We start from the raw sequence: 7,063 nt of genomic DNA, 5'->3' as shown, positions 1-7,063 counted from the left end.
CGGTTATACAGGTACGTGAACACTGTGTGGTTTTGGTGTAGTAGACGCCAGGTGTCTGCTAATTTTAGACGCCTATCTAAATCCTGCAGTTCGGCGCACAAGTTGGGTACCGGGATCTGGTCTTCGGGTGAAATTACGCAGTTGAAGTCACCTGCCAGCACGACGTTGTTGCTGTGAACTAGTAGCTCGCAGATGTCCTCGTTGTAAAATTTGCTCCTGGCACGCTTGTTTTCCGTTCCCGACGGTGCGTAAATGTTTACAAAATCAGTGTCTACCACCTACACCGCTATTCCGCGTCCGTCGGGCATCATTTTCACATCGCCGAATTCGAGGCCATGCCTGATTAGTGTGGCAATTCCGCAGCGAGTTTCTACGTCGATGTTGCAGATGACTTCGTATCCCGGTACCTGTTCTATAGCCGTCGTGACTACCTCCTGTAACATAGCCACGTTTGCGGCTTTGTGCTGCAGGAAGTCAATTAGTGCGTCTAATTTTAGTGCGACGGTCATTCGGTTCACGTTACACGTAATTACACTGTATACTGAGCCCGGGCCCTGTTGCATTTAATCGCTTTGTGGAGGCGGGTCTGTGGAGTGCTGTGGCCGTTCCGGCCGCAGGACTACGTCCTCTGCCTTAGGGGTTGTAGCCTTTTTGGTTGCGGCTGCCGTATCTGACTCCTCCGCTTCCGATACGTCCATCTTTTCGTCTTTTTCACGGCTGCGACTTCGCCGCTTGCTCCGTCGCTTTTTGGCTTTCCCCGCGGCCGGGACGTCCACGTTGTTTTCTTTGGGCTCGCCTTCTGATTCCTTCAGAATGCGGGCCAGTTTCGTGACTTGCTTTTTGATGGCAAGCTCACGCATTTCGCTGTACGGCGTGGCGGCGTCGGCGGTGGGCCCGGCCTGGGCGGCAAGGCTGTTGGCAGGCGCAGCTGTCGGCTGGGCGGGGGCGCCGACCTCCGCGATTCTCGGCCGCCGCGCGGCGGGCGAGGGGGTGGGGGTCAGGCCTGCGTCGGTCTCCATTGTACCTTCGCCCTCCGAGTCGGAGCTCTGCTGGCGTTTCTCACCCGCGCTACCTGTGACGGCCGGGGCAGGGACCCCGGTGTTCCCAGGCGGTAACCCATCCAAGTACTAACCGGGCCCGATGTTGCTTAACTTCGGTGATCGGACGAGAACCGGTGTATTCAACATGGTATGGCCGTTGGCGCCCTTATACTGTAGCCGCACGACAGAAGGCGCCTCTGCCTCTTCTCCCAACACACACAATCGCGGTTTTCGGTGACACATTTGACGCAGAGCACGTCCTTCCGCAACAACTGGAGCCTCGAAGGCGGCGCGGAGTGCGCGTCCGGCGTCGAGACACGCGGCTGCTCGGTGCGCCGCCTGTCATTCGTTTCGCTTGGTGCGTGCGGCGTCCGACACTCGCGGGCGACGCATCTTGTTCCCGTTATCCGGCGGGGGGCTGTGCGGGGTGTAGCAGTGTCCTGCTGGAGGGCGCCCCCGGCAGCTTCCTCACCTGACACACGCCGCGCGGCGCGCTTCGCATCCACATATTTGCGTGATCCGTGCAGTGCATTCGCACCTGTCCCCTTCCGTCCCGACTTGTCCCGACTGCCGCTCGCTGCCGCTCGGGTCGTGGCCCATATGACAGCACAAGCAAGAGAAACATCTGCGAGACGGGCGTGGGCCTAACGGGCGTGTCCGAGAGGTCGTTTGCGGCCAGTAGACCTGTGCAAAGGTGCGAAAACAGGGACACAAGGCACAGGAGGGTCGCCAAAGCATCCATCTCTTCTAGCGACGAAAGATACATTTTTGTTTACAAGTTTGCAGTCGTACACTGCTACAAAACAATAAGCCCTGACGTATTTCAGAACATTTCTGTCGGTTCATACTGTTTTGTTATCTTCAGGCACTTTTAAGAAATCTTCCTTGGCACATTCTTCTTCGAACTGAGGCCATTAATATCGTATCTTATGTTTATTACAGTCGTTTATTTTCTTTTTTTTGTGGAGTTTTGCACTGCTACGAAACAGTAGGTGGCCCTGACTTATTTCAGATCATATCTGTCGATTCGTAGTGTTTCGTTATTTTCAAGGCATTGCTAGCACTTTTAAAATGCTTAAGGAAGCACGTTTGTCACAAAAGGAAGGTAGTATAAAAAGAGGGCCGGCAGGGATAGCGGCGTAAAAAGGAGAAAATGAAGGGGAGCCAACAGCACCTTTTTTTTTGTAACGTTTATAAACTTTTATTTACAATTTTTAACAATTACAGATCTTTACATGAAGTGCTGAGCTTGATTATTGATCGGTTATTTTCATTTTGTCGTTTTCTGTTTTGATTGTTCTTTGAGTAGTCTTTTGGTTGAGTTACAAAACTTTCCACTGAGTGTCCTTCAGCTAAATTTTCACTGTCTGTTGTTTATGTCTTTTTTTAATTACAAAATTACGTTACTTTGATTTTTTCTTAAATTTAGAGTACAAAAAAAGGAAAGTTGTATTCATCTATGGTATTTAAGTGGGCCTATTTTGGCAAGTTTGCTAAAGCGAATATGGAATATACACCAGAGCATCTATGTGGGTAAATTCGTGAAAGCAGGAGATTGTTAATGTATTGGCTAAGGGTGGACGCAACAGTTTACACGGGATTTGGTGCAAAGAATGTCTAATGTTAATATTTTGTTAGTGGCAAAGAGGGATGCTACGTTTAAGCACATGATGGGCCGAAATTTATATACTTATATCTGTATATGTATATATACATACATACATCCAGCACATTAATAAAACACAACAAAACAAGAAATCAAAACACAAAAAAAAGATAAGAGAAAGGAAAAACGTACCTTGAGTGGAGAGAGCGAGAGAAAGAGAGAATCTGAGTGAGAGGCCACATTAATGACATGATTTACACTGTTTGATATTTTGTTGTTTTCTTGGAACACTTCTTTACATGTTTTACATTAAATTTATGGCTGATTATTTCCTTTTGCCTGCTGTATTTGACTATCGGACACTTTTGACTACGAATGGCACACGTAACTTTCACTGTGACACTGCTACACATACACATTTTTACTTTGCGCACATTTTCGCCAACGCTTTCCGCACTGCACCACTCTTGCCGTCGGGTCATTGGAGGGTTCGGTGGGCGACGTCCTCAGCGACTGGGGTTTGGGTGTTGTGGGAGGGCGTCGGTCACGTCGTGTTGAAGGCGTCTCGGAAGGCGGCGTCCAGCGGGACCTGCAGGAAGTTCTGGAAGGTCTCTCGGTACTTGGATCGCTGTTTGGCCCTCCTGTGTTCCTCCCACAGGTCCGTGAGGAACTGCGCCTTGTCGGTCTGCCGTTTGGTGACGATGGCGTGTGCCGTCATGGCGATGATCCACATTGTGGCCAGGCGTTTTGCGTTGGGGAAAGGCTTCGCGTCCGGAACAGTGACAGCTGAGACATGTATCGCCCTCTCGTCGGTTCTGTTGATGTGGGCGATCATTCTTCTCGCTGCCGCCCATATTTCCCCGCTCTCTCTGCAGCCAAAACGATGTTCGATGGTGTCGGTCTGGTTGCAGAGCTCGCAGATTGGGGATTCCCGCATTTTTATGCGTGCCAGTTTTTCGTTTGTCGGCACTGTTTGGTGGATGATTTTGTACCACGTGTCCCTGGCGTGCTCAGGAAGTGTCCGTTCCGAGACATTCTTCCAGACCTGTGGCCAGTCATGGTCTGGAAGTCTCGTCTCTATTTTGGACTTTCTTGCCTTCCCCCTCAGAGCGCTTTAGATGTTTCTCGCCGTTCTTTGTTGTGGGTTGACAACGACCGTGGTGATGTAACTCTTGTCGATTGCCATCTGTTTTATGTGCCGCAACTTGAATGGTATGTGCGTAGTGTCTACAGGAGCCTCTTCAGATTCAGGTTTGTATTCGTTGATCAGGCTGGACGTTATACTGTTATTGTTCTGGTTCGCCATTTTCATCGCACGGTGTAGAAGCAGTGCCGCGCATTTCGTCTTTACGTCCGTCAGACCGAGTCCGCGTTCGTCCCTCGACAGGAAGCACGTCGTCTGGGAGACCTTGAAGATTTCCCGCCTCCACAGCAGGTAGTACACCGCGCCTCCTATCGCTCGCGCAATTTCTGTCGGAGCAGATAGTATTTGGGCCATGTACCACGCTTTCGACAGGATCGTTTCGTTTACCAACTGGACTCTTTGGCTCAGCGTCAGGCTCCGGTTCGCGTGTGTTCTCACGAGCCCTCTCGTCGTGTTCAAGACGCTGCGCCAGTTTTGTGCTGCCATTTTCAGAGGGCACTGCTGTAGTTCCACTTCGAGTGCTGTATGGTTGTTTGTCACTAGGTACCACTGTCTCGCTGGTCGCAGTCTGCCGTTGCCTATTGGTAGTAGCACTGTCTTCCTCGGATTCGTTTTGGCACCTGAAGCTCTTTCAAAGGAATCCATGATAGGCTGGATTATTTCTAGTTCGTCCTCGTTTTGAATGAAGATGCCCATGTCGTCGGCATAGGCCATACATGCGATGTTTGTTGCACCCATTGTGTATCCTCCGTCTTCAGCTGTTAGTTTTCGAAGTAGGGGATCAAGAGCTGTTGTGAAAAGATCCATCGATAATGGACATCCTTGCCTGACGGATCTTCCCAGTCTTATTGACTTGGAAGTCCATCCGTTTATTGTTACTTTTGAGGTGGCATTTGTGATGACGTTCCTGATTGTTCTACTGAATTTTGGTCCGAATCCGAGGCGTGCGATGGTTTTCAGCAGGTACCGGTGACTGATCCTGTCGAAAGCCTTGTGGAAATCGACAGAGATTACGGCTGCGGGTCTCCTCGTTGTTGCTGCGTGGGCTATGATGTCCCTGTATGTGCGGACGGCGTCGAAAATGTTCCTGCCAAGCATTGGACAGGTTTGCGATGGGCTAATGGCTTTCTTTAGAGCGACTTTGATGTTTGCAGCCAGGCACTTTGCTGCTATTATGTAGTCTGAATTTAGAACGATTATTGGCCGAAAGTCTTCTATTTAGTTGGCTGCCTTCGTTTTGGGGAGCAGAATCACCGTCCCTTGCAGGAATTTTGAAGGCAATTCTGTCCCGTTCAGAACTTCATTTACTATTTCGGTGAGTATTCCGCCGACTGTGCCCCAGAGCGCAGTGTAGAATTCTGTTGGGATTCCGTCTGCGCCTGGTGCTCTTCCGTTTCTGCTGTCTTTGATGGCGGCTTTCACATCATCTGTGACGTTTTCGTTCAGTAGTGCCCGGTCTGCGTTGGTGAGGATCCGACGGGTTTCTTGCAGGATCCTCGCCATTTCTCCGTCGTCATTTTCTTCTCCTCGGAACAGGTCGTTGAAATGGTCTTCGACGTGGCTCAAGATGTCTTTCTTTGGCGTTAACCTGTTCCCGTCCTTGTCGACGAGTTGCCTTATTTGTTTGCTATTAGCCCTCTGTCTTTCCCTGTGCAGGTGGTGCAGCGTGGCAGGTTCTTCTTCGATTTCGCCGTTTGTCTGGCTACATGCGACGACTCCTCTCATTTTGTCTCTTTTCAGGCTCAGTATACGTGCCTTCAGTCTTCTTATCCGCGGCAGAAACAGTTCGTCATCCGCAGGGGCGTCCATTGCGTCTCGTAGGCAATCTAGTGTAGAAGTCTGCCGTGTTCCTTTTCCAGAAAGCCTTCTCAGCGCTGTGCCTGATCGGTTCCCGTCTTACTTGCGGTTTGGCGTGTTCTACCCACCACTCAATAGTGGTATTGTACTCGCCTCGCCGCTCTCTGCATGCCTGGATCGTGTCGGCAATTTCCTGCTTCAGCTTCCCGTCCGTGAGGTGGCTTGTATTTAGCTTCCACGTTCCTCTTCCTGTTCGAAGCTTGCTTCTCGGTAGACGGAGTTTGCACTGATAGGCACAGTGATCTGAGAAGATCACAGGGCAGACTTCTACTTGTGTCACAGAGGTGGCCATCTCTCTGTTTACGTACACTCTATCGATTCTGCTTATGCCGCGGTTATACAGGTACATGAACACTGTGTGGTTTTGGTGTAGTAGACGCCAGGTGTCTGCTAATTTTAGACGCCTATCTAAATCCTGCAGTTCGGCGCACAAGTTGGGTACCGGGATCTGGTCTTCGGGTGAAATTACGCAGTTGAAGTCACCTGCCAGCACGACGTTGTTGCTGTGAACTAGTAGCTCGCAGATGTCCTCGTTGTAAAATTTGCTCCTGGCACGCTTGTTTTCCGTTCCCGACGGTGCGTAAATGTTTACAAAATCAGTGTCTACCACCTACACCGCTATTCCGCGTCCGTCGGGCATCATTTTCACATCGCCGAATTCGAGGCCGTGCCTGATTAGTGTGGCAATTCCGCAGCGAGTTTCTACGTCGATGTTGCAGATGACTTCGTATCCCGGTACCTGTTCTATAGCCGTCGTGACTACCTCCTGTAACATAGCCACGTTTGCGGCTTTGTGCTGCAGGAAGTCAATTAGTGCGTCTAATTTTAGTGCGACGGTCATTCGGTTCACGTTACACGTAATTACACTGTATACTGAGCCCGGGCCCTGTTGCATTTAATCGCTTTGTGGAGGCGGGTCTGTGGAGTGCTGTGGCCGTTCCGGCCGCAGGACTACGTCCTCTGCCTTAGGGGTTGTAGCCTTTTTGGTTGCGGCTGCCGTATCTGACTCCTCCGCTTCCGATACGTCCATCTTTTCGTCTTTTTCACGGCTGCGACTTCGCCGCTTGCTCCGTCGCTTTTTGGCTTTCCCCGCGGCCGGGACGTCCACGTTGTTTTCTTTGGGCTCGCCTTCTGATTCCTTCAGAATGCGGGCCAGTTTCGTGACTTGCTTTTTGATGGCAAGCTCACGCATTTCGCTGTACGGCGTGGCGGCGTCGGCGGTGGGCCCGGCCTGGGCGGCAAGGCTGTTGGCAGGCGCAGCTGTCGGCTGGGCGGGGGCGCCGACCTCCGCGATCCTCGGCCGCCGCGCGGCGGGCGAGGGGGTGGGGGTCAGGCCTGCGTCGGTCTCCATTGTACCTTCGCCCTCCGAGTCGGAGCTCTGCTGGCGTTTCTCACCCGCGCTACCTGTGACGGCCG

At 51.4% G+C, this 7,063-nt stretch overlaps 1 pseudogene; it reads right to left on the bottom strand.

The window, feature by feature from the left end:
• Positions 1–1,084: 1,084 nt before the first annotated feature.
• LOC126452581 (5S ribosomal RNA) lies at positions 1,085–1,202 on the bottom strand (annotated as a pseudogene).
• Between the last annotated feature and the right edge of the window lie 5,861 nt (positions 1,203–7,063).

This window comes from Schistocerca serialis, unplaced genomic scaffold (genome assembly GCF_023864345.2).
Source record: "Schistocerca serialis cubense isolate TAMUIC-IGC-003099 unplaced genomic scaffold, iqSchSeri2.2 HiC_scaffold_900, whole genome shotgun sequence".
Classification (NCBI taxonomy): domain Eukaryota; kingdom Metazoa; phylum Arthropoda; class Insecta; order Orthoptera; family Acrididae; genus Schistocerca; species Schistocerca serialis.
This window is presented reverse-complemented; position numbering and strand designations above follow the sequence as displayed.